Source organism: Bombus pyrosoma, linkage group LG6 (genome assembly GCF_014825855.1).
Source record: "Bombus pyrosoma isolate SC7728 linkage group LG6, ASM1482585v1, whole genome shotgun sequence".
Taxonomy (NCBI): Eukaryota; Metazoa; Arthropoda; class Insecta; order Hymenoptera; family Apidae; genus Bombus; species Bombus pyrosoma.
In genome coordinates this window covers 11,968,094-11,987,075 of record NC_057775.1, presented here as the reverse complement: position 1 = coordinate 11,987,075, position 18,982 = coordinate 11,968,094, and positions in this window count along the sequence as shown.

The following is an 18,982-nucleotide window of genomic DNA, read 5'->3' as shown; positions in this document are numbered from 1 at the left end:
AAAATAATTTAATACTCTTTTTATAGGGAATGTCGAGATTCGATTGATGTGTTAAAAATATATGGTTCCATTTAAAAAAAAAGGATGTTGGCTGTAAAATCTCGCCCGTCTACTCCACCTGCAAGAAAATAATTTACACTATACGATGTTCCCCTTCAAACCATACAATTCTCGTTCAAACATTTTTTTGATAATTTTAATCCCTCGTGAGATATTCCACCGTTTCCAGCTATAAGAAACATCCTGTATGTTGAATTTCTCTCTCTATAGATATACTCTTTTTCTCTAGATACTATTCAGATATTAATCTATAAAAAGCAAGTAAATTGTCGTTAATGCATGCGATATTAATTCTAAAGAAACATATCTTAGGATGTTATGACACGCTAGAACTAACCAATTAGAATTAATCTAAACAGCAAGAATTAAATTATTTTTTGTGATAAAACATGCGACGTGATACTCAGAATACTACCATACAAGACAACTCATTATAAATTCGTAGTTACATTATACCATCCAAATCGACGAGTGTACAACGTGACTATCAATTAGCAAGTGGCTTGACGCTAATTTTAACCTACCAAAAAACGTCTTCCAACGCTGTAAAATCCGAAAATCTCTTCTTTATCTCCACATTCGCGTCTCGTATCTTCTAACCGTACGCACAATAATCGCGCATATCTCTGGCTGCAAAGAGTACTAAAAGGGAATCGCCACGAGCGATAGCCTCCCGTGGCGACAACGTTGTAGGCAAAGGCTATGATTGATATAAATTAGCATTTACGATGCCACACAGGAGGAGACGAGCTCGGTCATTTCTGCCCCGGCGAGCGCGTCGATCCTCCGCCGGTGGATCTCCATTCTCGATCGTATCCGATGCGGCAGCTGCCTCCGTTCGCGTTGCAATTTCGGGATCTCAATTAACGATAATTGGCGGCTACCGTAACCGACCGAATCGTTCGCATAAAATCGCGGCCGGTTCGGCCGATCTGCGACAACAACCATTGCCTTCGAACGCAGCCCAAACCGAACGTTTTAACGTAAAACGTACGGTTGGTTTTGGAGACATACAAAGCATTTTTGAACTGATGATAGGGTAGGATTGACAGATCGATATACAATTAAATAAGAAAAATAATAAGCAAGAATTAAGAGGGCACCGTGATGATCAGTTAGGGACCATTCTCCTGCTTACTGGAGGACAGATCTTTCTCAGATCCTCAAAATCGAATCTCCGTACTCCGAAACATCACTTCACCCTCCCAACTTCTTTTTCCGCGTAAATTCATCCTTTCTCAAATTTCGCCACCAATTTCGAAACACCCTGTATATCGTTCGTTGTCCGTCGTTCAGCGTGGAAAGCGAGACGAGCCGGCGGATTCGAGACGACGAACAAACGAACGAACGATCCGCACCGAAGGGAATAACGAACGAACGCAACGCACCGTGCAGGTATAGCAGGCCGCCGCGGCCTATACGATGCAGCAATCTAGCCGCGTTGATTAGAGTCGTATGTAGAATCGAGAACCGGATTCCAAGAACCTGTTTCCATGTTCACGTAAGATCCCCGGAGTAATCGACTGACGGATCGGCGACCGTTCGAGTCAGCGACCCCGACCGACCGAGACGCCGCTCGCTCGATCCCTCCGCGAGAGAGCCACCAAGCCTCCGTGATCGTCGACAGCGTCGTCGTCCCGACGCGACCGGGCCTTCTCTTCCTCCTTTGTCCGCGCATTCCTGCGGGACACCGTTTCTTCCTATACTTACGTTTCTCCTCTCCGCGTACGTTCCACCTTCGACTCGGGGAACGCGAGTTCTAAAGAGGTTTTACCAGAGTAAACGCACTGTACGCGGCGCGATTATTCTCGTTCGAGGAGGATGAGAGGATGTTACGTGGGTGGGAGTGTTTGGTCGTTGATGAGGTTTGTCGAGGGAAAGGTAAGGGGATTAATGAACGCCTGATGGAAGGGTAATGGGGTTAAAGGTGTTTGATTTTTCTTGATGGAGGTTAGAAGGTTCTTATCGAGAGGTGCGAATGGCGCGCATAATGTTCGCGGATTTTTGGTAGGTGAAGTGACGAGGGTTCGCTTGAGTGGGAGATGTTTCGCGTTTTTGTTTCCGGAATACTTTTAGGCGTTAAGCTGCTCAAGCAGTGTGGGTGTAATGGGTGTTATTAGTGGGTAGTAAATTTTATGGCTTAATTGTGGCAGACGCGTAGGGGAACTGTTCGTGCTTGATTTGCCTGAGGATAAGACTCTTCTTTCACAGTATGTATAGTATGATTTATAAGCTTCCCTCTTAAATATAGTCTGAACCAATTCGTCAAAGGTAACAAGAATTCCAAATATGAAACCAAAATTGCCGAGTCGTCATGCAGAAAGCTTTTATCAACGAATAGTGAAAACAGTGAACTTTTGGTCAGACGACAAAGATGGCCGACCACAAGGACGCGCCAGTTCGCTCGTCAATTTAACAAACGTCCACTTAACGCGAAACGGAACCGACCAAGCCACTTGGCATCGGTATGGTGCTGTCTCTTTTCGCCTGTCTCGTTACACGGTCGCACGTGTTCGAAACGAGTGGACCCCTAACAGGCCGCTACCAACTAATAGATTTTCATTATTTTGAGCCGTCTTTGCAATTACCGCCAAGTTCCAGCAGGTATATACCTATCTATGCGGCAGCTACGTGCAAATATGTGGTGGCGAGTTGCTACAGGCCGCTTTTCAAAAGGCGACATTACTCGCCTCCCCGCGTGCGAGTTCCAAGCCCCCTCTATTAATAGTCCTTCGTTAAACGTATAATGCTTGAATTAACGGCCATTTCTGTCGCGAGTCCTGGCTTTATCATCTGCGATTTATGCAATGCTTCGCGTACCTGCCTCAACAGGTTGGTTATCTGCATATTCTCGATGATTATGGCGTCTTTGATCGGGTACATTTTTGTCATTCTTTCTCTTCTCGTAGCAACCCAAGTTGTTTTATGTATTTCAGTGACCGTGGCTGAGTTGTGAATTGATGGGCGATGATGGTTCTTCTACTATGTGCGCTTCTGGTGATGAATTGACAGGAAACGGATTATTTGAATTCTTCGATGTCTGGAACCGAGTGTTGCTCTTTGTTGTTGTTGGGACATATTTTAGCCAGTTTGGTTGTTGTTTCCAAGTAAATTCTTCGACGAGATTTGAGACGAGATATTTCTTTAAAAGATACTGTGCAAATTCTAAGAATCTAACAGTGTTTGTCGCGATAAGTAACGGATCAGTGCAAAAGATCTTTAATTTATAATTAAATTGTGAATTTCACGCATGTTAAGAGGAGCAGAACATTTAACGCATACGTGTGATGATTCTGCAATAGCTGATGATTTTGCAACAAGTTGGAACTTTTTAAACGAAGTTATCTGACTTTTGAAACGCATTCTGATGGATATCATAAACCAATTATGTAATCATTAAAGGCTGTATTCAACTAAACTACAAAAAGACATTAGCAGTTAATAACAACTTGTGCGAGACTTAACTTCTATTAGTACATTCGTTTTTAATGTAATCCGTGTGCTTATGTAATCGAATTCCTAACAATACAACCCTTTAACATTTCCTCAATTAGAAAGTAATAACGTACAAATTACATGTCTGATTTGTTTACAAAAAACACCGATTATTCCCTGTCACAATCCACCTTCTGGCGTACAAAACCTATTCCTTTACCTACCCAGCAATTACATCATCGCAGATACATCTGGTTCACCAGGTCAGAGCTTCTCACCTCGGGACCCCTTTCTATTCAACTCCTTCGTCAAATCTACGTGTGCCTCGTTTCAAGAAGCTCTTCCACAGCAACGCATAGAACTCTCCACAGTTTCGTATTATTGTATGACATCTTTATTTCTTTTTTTGTTTGGTTCTGCCTATAATATAGATTTACTATATAAATATACGCAGATTTAGCGTTATTATATTATTATAACCCTATTAGTGGTATCACCCTCGAACCTTAAAAAGCGAATGCTGTAGAATCACATTCCTATTGGCAATTATACTTCGTGAAGCAATCTATGTAGATTTATAATTCATCCTATAATTGGTTATCCAATAAATTTCGATAACATCCGCACAGAATTCTAATCGATGCAACCTCGAAGCTCGATCCGATATCGAAAGATCGGTAGGGTCAGGTCTGTGGACGCGATGCTTGGTCATTGACTAGCTGACTGTATGTTCATACTTCGCGGTAAGATCTTCGCAATTATCTGGCCGCGAGATCGGCTCCTGGATCGACTCTGAGAACGGTGATATCACGTCGCGTTCTATCTAGTCGCAGAAAAAAAGCGTTCCGGCTGCTAAGCTCTCTGGAATCCTATTAATAGAGCCACTCACGAGGCGTTTATTTACACGCCCCGGGTTCCCGCCTAGATTCATGACGACCAGTCTATTAAGTAGTGGTGGCCGGCCAATATTATCTGAACTAAGCGGCTTATCTGCGGGCGGGTGTTAATTAATTTTTTTGCCAGCGCGCCGTCCAACCGCGTAAACACGTCGAATCGATCTCTCCTGGTCTCGGTTTCCTGACCGGGAAGACAGGCGTACGCTATACTAATGCGCGAGAACAGCGGCCACCAGATAACGCGGCCCTGTTGGTAAATCGAGGCGAGTTTTATCGCGAGAAAAGAAAAGAACGGAATTCCTGGCGATATTTGTCTAGTCGAGGCTGATAACGCTGGTAACGCCGTTAGATCAGTGTCGTTTCGCGGATCTACTTTGCACGCCTGTCCACGTCTACTTTGCTCGGCCTTCCGCGAGTAGGTATGTCGTAACGGGATCGTTGAATTGGTATGTACGGGGGAGAGAAAAGCAAAGAGTTGCGAATCTGTTGGTACTTGAGAACGTCGGTAGAAGTACGAAAATTACTTCATTATCGTGAAAGTGGAATGATCGGTACGCGAAGCTGCTACATCTTGAAAAGGTCTGTATATATCGTTATGGAAAAAAATGTATGAAAGTGAGAATCTCTCTATTGTTGCGCTAAAGTGAAATTCCTACTCGCTACATTTCTTTCTTAAAAAATTTTTCATCAAAATTCATCAAACATAAAAAGCGTTACTTTTCCTGAAATACGCACAGCTGTGGATGTAGAACAAGTAAGACCAGATAGAATATTCGTGTAATCGTCACGTGGTTCCAGTGTGTAATTAACTGGAAACATTCGACTCGTTGAAAGAGAAACGCGCTTTATTACCGTTACAGAACATTCTTTAAGCAGAATTGTAGCTATACTGATTCACCGTATAAAAAGTCTACTCGATTCAACCGCATCCGTTTCAATGAGTACTGAAAAGGAATGGAAAGAAGGGGAAGAAAGTGTTAAGCCCATAACACCTGTCACTGCATTCGTGCATCGATATCGAGAAAGTCCTTGAACAAATAATCATTTCTACCAACGAAGAAACATTTCTCTCCATCGATAGAAGGAGACACTTCCATTGAAAGTGGAACCATGTTAAGCAAGGAACTTTATATCCACTTTCCCGACCAATTTCCGAGACAAAGATCAATCCTTGAACGAACCATACTCGTACAGTCAATTGAAGGCGCCCATGCAAAAGTCAAACAGCTTATCACACAATACATTCTCCAACTTCAACTGACGTTTCCATGTGACGCGTCCGCCATCGAAGAAGCACGTGGTGCTCGATCTCGCGGCATCGCGAATAATAATCGAATTTTAAAGCGTGTCACGAGCTAGTGAAGGTTTTCCATACAGTCTTGAGATGGCATTATGACGGTGTTTCGTCGTTTCGACGGTCGATGAATAACATCCCCTTGCCCAGGATCCGGAAACCGAGCGTTAAGTTCCTTTTCTACAAGGAAGCGAGGCACCGATAAAAAAATAACACGAAGAAGAAGGAAAGAATATATATATATATATATGTATATATACCATACCGAGTATAGGAACGGAAGAAAGAATACGAGAGCCGGAGGTAGGAAGATAAGTGGAAAAAAGAAGGCCTTCTGTTAAGACTGGTCGTCGGAAGCTGGAGAGAAGCTCCGACGGACCTCAGTCTCCGGTACTTATCTTCCCCTCGCAATCGGTGCAATATATTCAGGGTGCAAAGCGTCGTTGTCGTTCGGTGAATGGACGTTTTCACTTAAAGTCGCGTTCACTCGGGCCGGACAAAGGGATCATTACCCGAGCCGGGGCAGGAGAAAGCCAGCACGCCGTGTCGGACACTTAAATACGCGGAATTCACGCCCCGATCACGTGAATACGGAAGCGCCGCGTTGACAGAGCGCACCCCGCGCCCCACCGCTCGTCCCCAATTAAGGTAGCCCAATTCCGAAATACCTCTACGCACCCCGCTATCTGCTTTAAATGTTTCTCTTTCTACGACTTTTTTCCGCGCACAGAAAGCCGCGGATGCATCACGTTTACGTTCAACCGGACTCTGAGAAAAAGCACGCCGCTTTGTCATTGCGCCGCCTTAATTAAGACGCGCGCGCTCCGAACTTCTTCGCAGCCACCCCGAGCTTCTTCTTGTTTCTTATTACCGTTCCGCTTTCTTGGAGTCTCGACTCCCGACGAAACGTAGAAAATGAAGATACGATCTTCTCCGTTGTGCTCGTTCGATCGGTGAGGTTAGATTTATTGGCACGCCGGGTAGACTCGATAGATGGGGATTCTCGTGAAAGATACCTGCTATTCTTACGATAAATTGCCGAGGTTGGTTCATTAGTCGCGAGATAATGGATCCATTAAAGGATGTCTCGAATCGACGGTTTTTGGTTATCGTTAAACTGATGGTTACGAGTGGTGGAGGATAACCTATTCGATCTATGGAACGCGTTTGAATGTATGAAAGAGATTGAATAGATTTTACATATGTCTTATCGGGCCATAACAGTAGAACGAGAGAACATGGCAATGATGGATAGCGGTGGAAAAAGTACACGTTAAGAAATCAGAAAATAAATGTGTAAATGAGATAGTGATTAAATTCGCGCAAAATATTACGTTTTATCTTTATCTTCTTCCGCTAGATAATGATCCAGTTCCAAAGTAATTAGGAGGAAAATCTTCGAGCAAATCAATCAAAGCTGGGTATAAAGCGAAACTTATAAATCATAAAATCGTTGCCACACGAGAGCAATTATAATAGTCGTGTTTTATTTGTCGCTATCATTTGTATCGTTGCTCGTGTTGTAACCTTTAACGCGAATTACACTTACTGAATTACATGCCTAACGAAGCAAAGAAAAATTGTATAAATAATTTTTATATTTGACATAGAGTTAGAAGGGAGAGAGTACACCGAGTCGCAGGAAAATGGAAAAATATTTAAAATTCCATTCTCACGTACTACCTTTTACTTTCGATCTAACTTGATGTCACTAAATTACAGTATTACGTAAAAACAGTACATATTTCAACGATATTTACCGAAGGAACTGTTCACAGAGCCATTAACGACGTTTCAACCATCTTTCTCTTCTCTATACCAAGTGATCAATCAACGAAGTGACGGAGTGCATTCGGTTCGATAAAATTTCCGTAGGAAAAACCTGAAATAATTAATTTAATAGTTAAGCCTTGCGCGAACCGTGTTCATCCGATTACAGGAACCAAGAACGATGAAAAAATTTCCTAGAAAATCAGATTTGAATGGCCGTCGTACAAAACATTATTTGAAAATCAATTTATTCCGATCAATGTGTCTCCGTAAAACATTTCTCACTTTTTATCTTCGACCGACGTATCGACGAATCGAACGCGCCTAGAGCAAGTTCTTCATCGAAGAAATTATTCACGGTAGACGAGGAGATCTCTTTCAAGAGATGGAAGACACGCTTGTTCGCGTATACGAAACAGGTATCTAACAAACAAACAACAAGCATCGAAGCACGGTGACGACGCCATTGTAAAGTTGAATCCATGCAATTTCCTTTGGCGTCAAACTTCTTATTATACATCACAATGCTATCTTCGAGTACGTGTTTGAATCTTCTCGCGAATCCCCATTTATCTTCCCCCTTGCGACACCGAGTCGCGGATAGCTGCTACTCGTTCTTCTTTCGGTAGGTGCCCTCTGATCGTACGATAAATTAATATTAACGGGCAACATTTCAGGCGAGGATGTGTTGCAACAACGTTTAACTCGAGAGTGTTGTGAAACGGAATTCCTGCGTGTTCGAGGAACAGTGAGTATTATGTCGATACTGTGCGAACGTGATTTTGAAGCCTGTCGTGTGATTACCGGTGACTAATTGTAGCCGATTGTATCAGCTGACGGCTGTCTTCTTGATATTCTTCTTCGAGGTTCGAGCGTATATTTTGACATGTATAGAAAACGAGAGTGGATGTTGATTGGATGTTAGTTGGAAAGATGATAAGTAATATAAGATATAAAAATTATAGTCTCTTTGGACGATAACCAAAAATTACTAAAACGCGATATAACTAATAAGTACCCTAGTATTAGAACGTTAACTGTATTCATCCTTTCCATCCCTTCTAATATACGAACTTCAAGCCTCTGCCATAAATACGACATCGTCTGAGACGAACGTCTCAAAAGAACATGGCGAGTCCTAACGGGGGATGCAAATGCGTCTTTACGCGAGTGAATCGTCAGACTACTGCCGGTTCCCGCCTGCTGTTTCCACGCCAAAAAAGGGGCCGATAGTCGAATTAATCAGGTATACCGCGCAATTAACATTATACGTATGCGCGATTACGCGTCACTTGCGGCACGCTATTATTACCTTTTAGACGGTAATCGCGTGACCAACCATGATACTTCACCGACGAATAAAACGTCGCGTTGTCAATAAACGCGACATACGCATGCACGCACACACACAAACACCAATTGGCGCATTTCTAATTGGCCACCCGTAGCAACTCGGCGCAGCGCGGCGTCCCGCGAGTTTCCTTTGAAACGTCCTCCTGTCTGTCGCGTCGTGGCGGGCGAATGAGTTGATAGGTCAACGGTTGATGAAGTGGCGCGTCGCGGCGTACACGCACGGTATCGCCTTGGAATCGATGCGTGTATTCAATTTGCTGTCAGTGGCCATCCATTAACATTTAGCCGCGCGCTGCCTGATTGCCGGGGACGTGGAAATAAATGGTAATTTCGCCGGGGCATTAATTTTCCCCTGCGCGGCACCAGCAGCAGGCCACGATTTCGTGGATGACTTGATGCGGGTGCGTTACAAGCGATGTTAAATTTCCGGAATTACAGAACCCGTAAGCTGATCTATGAACCGCGCGCTTTCTCCGCGCGGAAGCGATGATCCTCTCTATTATTCCCGCGGGTAACGAGCCGGCGATGTTGTAATCCAGGCAACGATGTTACGCCTCGAGTTGAATCGAGTTGCACGCGAGCTTCATTCGAGATGGATACTCGAGTTGGATGAGTGTGTTTAGGTTGAGATTGAGAGTACGTAATCGTTTTGATGGTTATCGATATGAATGCTTTGATCGATTTGAACAATTACCTCCGATTAATATGTGTCTGATACTTAATGAAATGCCATTTTTTTCATTCGTTACTCAATTATAATTCGCCAGTGATTAAAACGAACTGGAAACTTATTTATTCATTACATTCTTGTATTCGTAATGATTATTATTATTTCGATTTCATTTTGGGATACATCTTTGGACGTACGGATGGATATGGTATTTACCAATATACTTCCATTATTCGCGAATCGAGTTCATTTGTTATTTCAAATAGCGCCTGACCAAGACTGGACGTATCCACTGCGCACAGAAGGATCAAGAAGCTAAATAACAGCCATTTAAACTGTCTACAACGAAATTACCTCTCCGTGAGGAACGCATGCAATCCGCCACTGTTAACTGGAAACAAAAAGCTGCAGATCCTTTTCAAACAGGATGAAACACGGAAGCGTCGAACAATTCTAGTCCATCGTGTTACGCCCGGCCGAGAGGAAGAAGAATCACGGATACCATGAACAAGGGGCTCGCATGCGAACGGTGCATGCATCTCGACGGATCTGCCTGTGGTTTATCGAGGTTTCACGTAGAGCATTGTGGTCGCTGCATAATATTAACATTAGCGGTGATTAGTGGGCTGCCGACCTCCCGATGCCGGCCAATAGCTCTAAACGCTACTCTCCTCTACACGCGACCTTCCCTCCATTAACGAGGTTCCCAGACCGAGGTCGATTCGGATTTTAGGCCCTCCCATTTCTCCGATGCTTCTGCACGAGACTATATTTCGTATACTACATATGACTATTCTCTCGAGTTTTGCATTTACAAAAGCTTATGATAGAGAACAAATTTCGAGAGAAATATTTTACGGTGTCTAACTCTGAAAATGTTAAAATAATTAAGAAACGGTTATGTATTTTCTCACCTTTCCTGCGATATCCAATACAAATATACGTTCCATGTTATTAATAACCAACCAAATTTTATCGAACAGGGCCCGTTCACTTGTACCGATGTCAAAGTTCTAATTTTCAAAAGTCTAATTTTCTTAATAAAGCAAGTTGATAAAATTCTTTGGTTCTACAAATATCTACAGAGCGACTGTCGTATTAACATTCAAAGGATGCGTTATCGATCGGGTGATTATCAGGGGGGTAGACGATTAATATTCATTAATATAAAAATACCAGTATTAACCAGTGTCGTGTCCATGGATAAGAGTCCGCGCTTCTTATGCTAATTACATTATTGACAGCTACGCGGGAAATTTACGAGCGCCTTTTAACGCGTCGCGCAGGACAGCTGTTGAGGCAGTTTGCCGTTTATTTATGCTCGATTTCAACGTCGATCGTCCGATAGGGTGAAATTTATACGCTTTCAGCATAAACGTGCTTAATGGTCTTGACTAGTTGGGCCCAGCAACATATTCGCGCACGATCGACCGCCCGGTGTGTCTGTCGTAATTAATTAATTGACTCGTAATTGTCGACGACCGTCGTCGGTGATGTTACTTAGCCTTCTGGACGAAAAGCTGCGACGATTTTCTTGGATAATATCTTTTTTAATGGTTGTTTGTTTCATCGAGACTGCCTTACATGGATAGCACAGCATTTGGTTGAGGACAATAATTAAGAATATGAAACTTGATAATTTTTAGAATTGAGTTTTTTATGTTTGTACGAATACTTACACGTTAATACAGCTTTAACACAGCCGTGGGAATTTGTATGGATGCAAAATTAAAAAAAAATTGTCGTCTTGGAGATAAATTGTTGACCAATCATACAGATAAAGAAGATGTATGGTTTATATGATGCATTCACGCAGTTTTATACTAATTCCTAATTTCAGTCACTGGTGCCACGAAATAAATCTTTTATCCTGACATCAAATATTTCTTGGTACAGGTGCACAACATAGGCAGTTTTACTAACGAGTTTAACGCACAGGACGAGTCACGCAACTGGAACAAGTTATGTCTGTTCCTTAGCCGTGGACAATAAAAAAAAAAAAATTGCAGCGGAAGCAGTTGAATGATTTAAAGGAATATATCCTTCTATCTTCCTACTTTCTATATAAATTAATCCTTTGCGACGACTCGATAAAAAACAAAAAAGAAACGAAGATAAAACCCTAAATATGCAAATCACAGACTTTTAATATGTTCAGTCGTGGAAACGATGTTGACGATCAGTTTAATAAAATATGCAGACTTGAAGTTCTTCTTGAGTGAAAAGGATACTACGTAGGAAAAATCAAATTTCATAAGTGAAGTCCAATATCCTGCAGTTTTACTTTTAGAAAAGAAGGCAATTTGCTATAGTTTCATTCAGATTCATCCTATGTTACTTCATCGTTGTTGACTAACAACATTTAAAATATCTTCAAAGAAGAAACATCAAGAGGACCTGTTCAATTTCAGAAAATGTAGACATTATGAATAAGATACATAGATATTGAAAAATGTTAGAATTTTAGGAATACATATTTACTATTTTTATACGATACGAAATTTATATAAGTCATTTTTCACAATTTATCCATAAATTTTCTTCGATGTCAAGAATCTTTCTGTCAAATCTACGATATCGAATCTAATCCATAGATCGTAACTCCTTCAAAAATCGACTTTATATATAAACCTTCATCCTTCATGCTTCGTCAGTATCCCACGCTCGGTCCACGCCAGTTCTCGCACAACGATCACCTTGCGATCGTCGCAGGGGCCAGTGACTCGTCGAAGCAAAAGACGATCGGCATGCACTTTGTTCGCTGGTTTTAGCTTGCGGACTGACTTGTTTATGCTCGCAACCCGTCTGCTTAGCCCCGTGGCGGCCAACTAAATCACACCCCGCGGATCTTATATTAAAACAAATAATTAATTCGGATGCTCGGCGCATCGGGTGGTCCTGCGGTCTCGCGGCCGTATTGCGTCGTCACGGAACCTGGCCAGACCGCAAGACGCTTTTGTTTGCCCGTGTAACCGGTCGAACAGAGGGGATGGACGAGAGGAGTCACGCTACTGCTTTAACACTACGACCCGCAGCAGGGGATGACGCGAGGCCGCGTTCAACGAACCTCTCGTGGTATTTGAAGACCAGATTTGAGTATCGTTCTTCGTAAGAGATAAATTAAGATTGTCTTGGATGTTCTGACTTCAGCCTATGAATGTTCTAATTGTTGGTAAAAAGTTCAGAGGAGGTATAGATCATTTATGGCTTGAAAAGAATTGACTTTTCCTTCCTCTCTCATCTTCCATTTCCTTCTTTGCTTTTTCTTTCCCTTAGTCCGAAATTATAACGAAGCGGCGAGTAACGATGGAATCTGAGACAGTTCGCAAGTGCTGCGAGAAATTCGAATCGCTTCGGATAGTATTCGAAGCTTAAACTCTCGAAGGTCTTCATTCAGTCTTGAATCTTAATTCGAACTGTTTCAGGCCGTATCATTGCTCTATGTTGGTAGCTCTGCTTCTTATTTATTGTCCCAACAATTCGTCTGTTCTTTCCTTTCGCTCCGCTGCTTTCCCTTCGCTAAAAATGAACTTCAGCACGGTCTGACAGGTCATCAGCGACCTCCGCGAGGTCAACAGGAAAGCCTTAAATTTATTTTAATAGTAGTGTAAACAGTCGTTAAAAATAATGCGTCGGCATACAATATACCATCGATATTAAAGATTCTTGAAATAAAAAATGGATAAACGTAAATGGTTTAATTCTGGAAGCCTAATAACAATGTTGTGTAACGACTATGTTATCTGCTTACAACGTGAAACATAATAATCATCATCGTAACACAGAAGTTTATTACTATTTAGTAAATTAATTTCATTCTTTCTTCCCTCGATCATTATACTATTACAATTCCGTATAAAATATATTTATATCTGATACAGTAGTACTTTATAACATCAATTACTTATTTTATAACATCACCACTTTCATACACTGTGAATTTAATTCGGCAGTAACCATCAATTATGTGTTAATTTAATGACGATTGTTTCCAAGCAAAACGCTTTCTACACGTAAGTAAAAAAAAAAAAAAAAAGAGGCAACCTCGCATAACGTTTTATGAGGAAATCAAGTTATCTACGTTATGCACTTCGGAAACTTCATTACCCGCTGCTATCTTCGATATACAGTAACGTGCAAAAGTCTTTATTTCAGTAGATCGAAATAAACTTTAACCAATATTAAGTATGGAAGTCATGTTATACAAAGAAAGATAATATCACAAATAAATACTGTCTGCTGTTATATTTAAAAAAATTGTTGCATTAAGGCAAGAAGAAAGAAAAGACGACTCGACCGTTTCTATACAGGCTGTCCAGCAAAGTGTATGACTATCGAGCAAGATAAGATTTACGATTCGTATAAGAAATGAAATTCTTATAAATAAAGCTTCGTTTTCGAGAAAACTGAATGGTTCTTCGTCAAGTATGAATTAGCATTTATCGATTTATCGACATCGAAGTTAAACACGCGTACACCTGATTCATTTCCACGATCGATTTGCCGGAGAATGAAGTCTCGAAAAAATGTTATTTTCCATTTTCGATTAGTTCTTCCACAGAAAATCATACCCTGTTCTACGATATAATAGACTTTACAGAACACTTTATACGCCGGATAAAAGCAGTCAGTCATTCGACTACTAAAACGGCCGCGCGCTACCCTAACTCATCTAATAATAACTATATCGTGGAGCACAAATGTTTCGTTAGCCAATACACGATCAATTCCATTCAAAGGAATCATCCGATTAGCTTCGAGCACGATGTACTTACTGAATACTCTCGTCCGTGACTGCCATTGCCCCTAACCCAACCAAGATTCCATAAGTACACGCTATTCAACATAAAGCAGGAATCGTCGAGGAAGCTTGTGCGTAAGTCGACGACCTTTCGTATCTATCGTTCGATTGTATCGTATGTTCCGTGTGGTAAATTCACGGGTAGACGACGCGAGAAAACGAATGAACTTCCGCATGATATCTCCTGTTAAGGTCAACGCGTGCATTGTAAAGAGCCGAATTTGTTGGCGGTGTTGCAGTCCTGTGATTAACCTCGCTACGCGCGATTGCGCGCGAAAGTCGATACTCGAAGGAGTTACTTGTTGGAAATGCACGAAGAAAATTATTCGATAGAATACAGGAAATTTTTCTTATTGCCTAACGTGCCATGTACGCACGCAGTGAAATTGCGTACGTAAGTGCGATTGCTATTTGTAGTGGACGTTATTTTTGAGTGAAAAGGTGTGTTATTCGAATAGAAATAATCTGGTACTTTTTCGTTGATCATATTTGGAAGGATAATTATCATTCGAAAGGAGAACGTTGATTTGCACGATGCATGGAATTATAACGCACCTGTTCAGACCAGTTTTATAGGATGGAATGACTGATTATGTCTGAGAGTATATTTATTAACGTTGGAGAGACATTTCTGATTATTAGTGACACGATAATTCGTAATTATAGGATAACTGTATTCGGTGGTGTTTCAGAAATTAACGCGAGCATCTTTGAAAACATTGGCACATAGAAGTAAGGTACCTACGTTAACGATCAAATTCAGACAATGTTTTAATCGAATTTGTCTCGTTAAACCCACAAAATTACTGTCAACATGCGGTAATCAATAAATAAGGTACCAGAATTAATTCAATTTAGCGACATTTATCATTTAGCAACGGGAAGGATCAATCGCAATCGAAATACGATTAAGTCTCAATAGTAATAAGGACATTAAGCCCGTACTTAAAATATACATCGAAAAGTCAATTTTGCGGCTGCCTGGATGATAACAGGTTTGCCTGGGCAAGACCAAAACGGCATCGGCAACAAAGTTGCACGTCGCGTATCTCCTTCAGTCAAACAGGCTTTTGTGGCACAAGAACCGACGCTTAAACGTGCTCCTTTTAAAGTTCATCGAATTATCCGGCCACGATCTACGATACAAGATGGGCAGGTATCGTGCGTAATTGAATTTACGCTTTAATTATTACATCGGTTCTCAATCCCAACTTTCGAAGTAATTTCTAATTGGTAATGCGCTTGGTTGTGCGCGTTTTCATTCAGGAATCAAGAGAACTTCGATAAAAATTGCGTTACTCGATTTATTATCGTCGCTCGTTATAACGAAGGTCAATTAATCACCATTACTTCGAGTGTTACGAATGGACTTCGATTTCGTGCGTTCGTGCAATGAAGGAGCAGAGGAGAGTTCCGCATCGACTCAGGTTTTGACTCTTCTTTTCACCTCGGGCATCGTTATCGACACAGCAGCCGCTGCGTCGAATTCGAACAGAATGATATACCGTGCCGCTGCATGCTCGCGGAATAAAGTCGCGTGATATAAGGGTGCAACCACCGAAAAGAGTTATAGGAACACGCTCGAGCATTCGTGCAATCGCGCCGAAAGAAAGCGCGCGCGCGCACGTCACTCAGGGATAAGCCGAAAGCAATTGACCGTCCACTCCAATATCCAACGAAATTTGTCTGCCTTCTGCCTTTTCGGAACGCGCAAAGTTTTCCGCTGTGTAAAGTATTTGTTGAACTCGTCGTGTTTCGTGAAGAGAACGTAGAGTAAGAAAATATTGTAAATTTCAAAATGAGACAGGGAATATCGTAATGTACTGGAAGACAAAATATAGGTGCTTACTTGATTCCTTTCATGTTTAACCTTTTTGTCTGCCGGATGAATTTTATATGCGTCTTTCCTAAAACCTGTTCGAATGCTATTCGAAAAAGCACAAATTCCTTCAAGTGTGAAAGTCCAGCGGTCCTTGAATTAAGCTGTCAAGGATTATAAGGATCATAAGGTGCCCAATAAAGATCACGATCTCAGATGTTAAGGTCTAACGTCCTAAAGTCTTCAAGATCTTAACAATACCATATTTTTACATGGTTCTCGAACCTGATGTTAATTCCCAGCTGCTCGACTCTTAAAATCTGAAACTCCATTTAAAAACCATTCAAATGAAACCGGAGATGACATAATCTGCCTTGAAATTCGCTGCCGAAACTCAAAGATGTCCATGCACCTTTCTATCTCCTTAATGGGAGTAATCCTCTTACCACAAACCCGAGCCATTCAAGTCGTACCGAATAACGATCCCAGTAATAAGACAAAGTATTTTCCAAGCCTTCAAGAAATTACTGTATTTCCATCGACAGGACGGCCAGGCCGGACAAGCACGATTTCCTTGAAACGTCATCCCTTGACCCGAAACGGGCAGGTTCGCCCAGGGAATTCTCCGTAACCGTCGCAACGGATCGAGCATCTCGCGAGCAAGAAGTCCTTTCGAAGAAGTCGATAATGAACTAAATGAGGAAAAGAAAGAGAGCGAGAAAGAGAGAGAGAGAGAGAAAGTGAGAGAAGGAGAGAGAGAGAGCTTCGGAACTTCAGCCATTTGTAATGGCGAATTATTCGTTGGAGGGCGTTACGGTACTGCAAGTCATAGTTTCTAAAGAGCACGCCGGTATCCGTCAGCTTTCATTATACGCCTCGAAGAAAAGGACTAGAAAGGAACGAGGACGGGGGAGAAAAGGGGGAGTAGGAAACGGGGAGAGCCGAGAAGTTTATGAATTTCGCGAATGCTCGCCCTCGTTCTCCGACGTTCGTCCTCCTTTATGTCGCGCGGAGCAGCCGCATTGAGAACGCGGCGAAAATCCAGCGCGACATGGGTAATTTCCGTCGCGCGCTCGCAATGAAACGATCTCTACGTGAGATGAAAGTAATCAAGACCGGGGATAGTTGTCCCATGGTCGCGAGGTTTTTCTCGTTCGCGCGCACACACGTCGATTAAATGACTTCATTTACGATTCCGCGGTCGCTTCGCATTCCGCGCCGATCGATCGAAATTTATGTCTTAATCGCATGTTCTGCAGCGAGCACTGTTAATGAGGCGTGGCTTTAATCCCCTGAAATGATTTAGAGAGTGAGCACATGGTTTTAATTGTGGTTTTTTTTTATTGAAAATTGGAAGATTGGAGGTGAAGAAATTAAATGAAAGTGGGTTAAATGGAAGGTTCGTGTGGAATGATTTTACTAGGGTCGATACTTAATAAATTGCAAAGATAGTACTTATAAATAATTCGATAATTAATAGTATGGGTTCGTATTAACTTATATCTACTTGAATATTCTGGGTATTTTCGGTTACAAAATATAAACGAACTCGCTGTGCGACTACGGGTTAAAAATTAGGATTTTAATATCAGTGAATCGATGTAACCGTCATACGTCCAAGACATTGCTCAAACTTGCGCTAGCAATTATGAAATTTTCTACGCGCTATTCTCGACCTAAAAAGATTCTGTAAAACACGATACACGATGTTGATCCAATTATCCGGCGACTGTTCGTGTTTTCTCGCACGACTGAATTAACAGGATCCTCGAACTTCACCATGTTCCATATAATACACAAACGCTCGATCTTCGTAAACGTTGGCCACCACACGGGCAAAGAGCAGATATTGCATCACTTACCGTAAACATAAAAATCCGTTCGCGGTTTTAAAAAAGAATTCACGCTATTATATAAACGCAAACTGCCTCGTTATCGCGTGCAACTTGGTACACAATTTTAATTAGATGATTTTTTTCCAGCTCGCAGGCAAAAAGAAGGTGTAGAAGAGAGAGAGAGAAAGGAGGGACGAAGAAAAGAAGAAAAAAGGAAGAGAAAGGGAGGGAAAAAAATAAGAGAGAGGAAAAGGAAAGCAGTGGCCGCTGAGTCGCGATAATATTCCTTCAGCCGCTCGATTATGACGTTCCCGACAGAGGAGCACTTCATTAACGCGTACCAGTTTCCGCGTAACGGCCAACGGATTCGTATTTGCCCCATTATAATCGAGCTAGCGCGTACGCTAGCGGAAAAAAAGCCGAGCGGCCAAATGCCGGTCGAAGCCAGCGGCGCGCGATCGTTCCGTGGAACTTTGACATAGATTAATAACCGATCCCTTTTGTGCTTAGCTCTCCCCGTTTCTTTTGCAAAGCTGGCAGGGGCTCGCGTTTAAAGCGGCTACCTCCTCTTGCAAATCATGCCCCGGTCATATCTTCCGTTTTACCCACCAGTTGCAGTGAATGCCTTAACAGCCGCGAAAGATAATCGAGTGTTGACTGAGCGCGGAACGGCCGGATCGGAAGGTGAATTGCAGAAACATCCCTACGACGAGTCAGTCTCGTTAGCGCGGAGGGTGCCTGCTACTGCAAAGACAGGGACCGGCTTCGAATTATGCAGATCAATTGGTACGCTTGGGGTGCTGCATCCTCGTACAAACGACGTTTGTTTCCCTCTCAGAGAAGCTGTTGATTTCGACGTATTATGTGTTCTAGTATATCCACACGATGCTGTTTAAAATTTAGAGACAAAATTAGTAAGAAAACTAGCAGAAAATTTATTGCAGGTATAACTCGCTCATTCGTTTTCAATCAACTTTGTCCTGATACAATTTTTCGTGCCCATAAAAGTAACTAAGAAATTAAACAATCCGAGACGAATGAAACGTGTA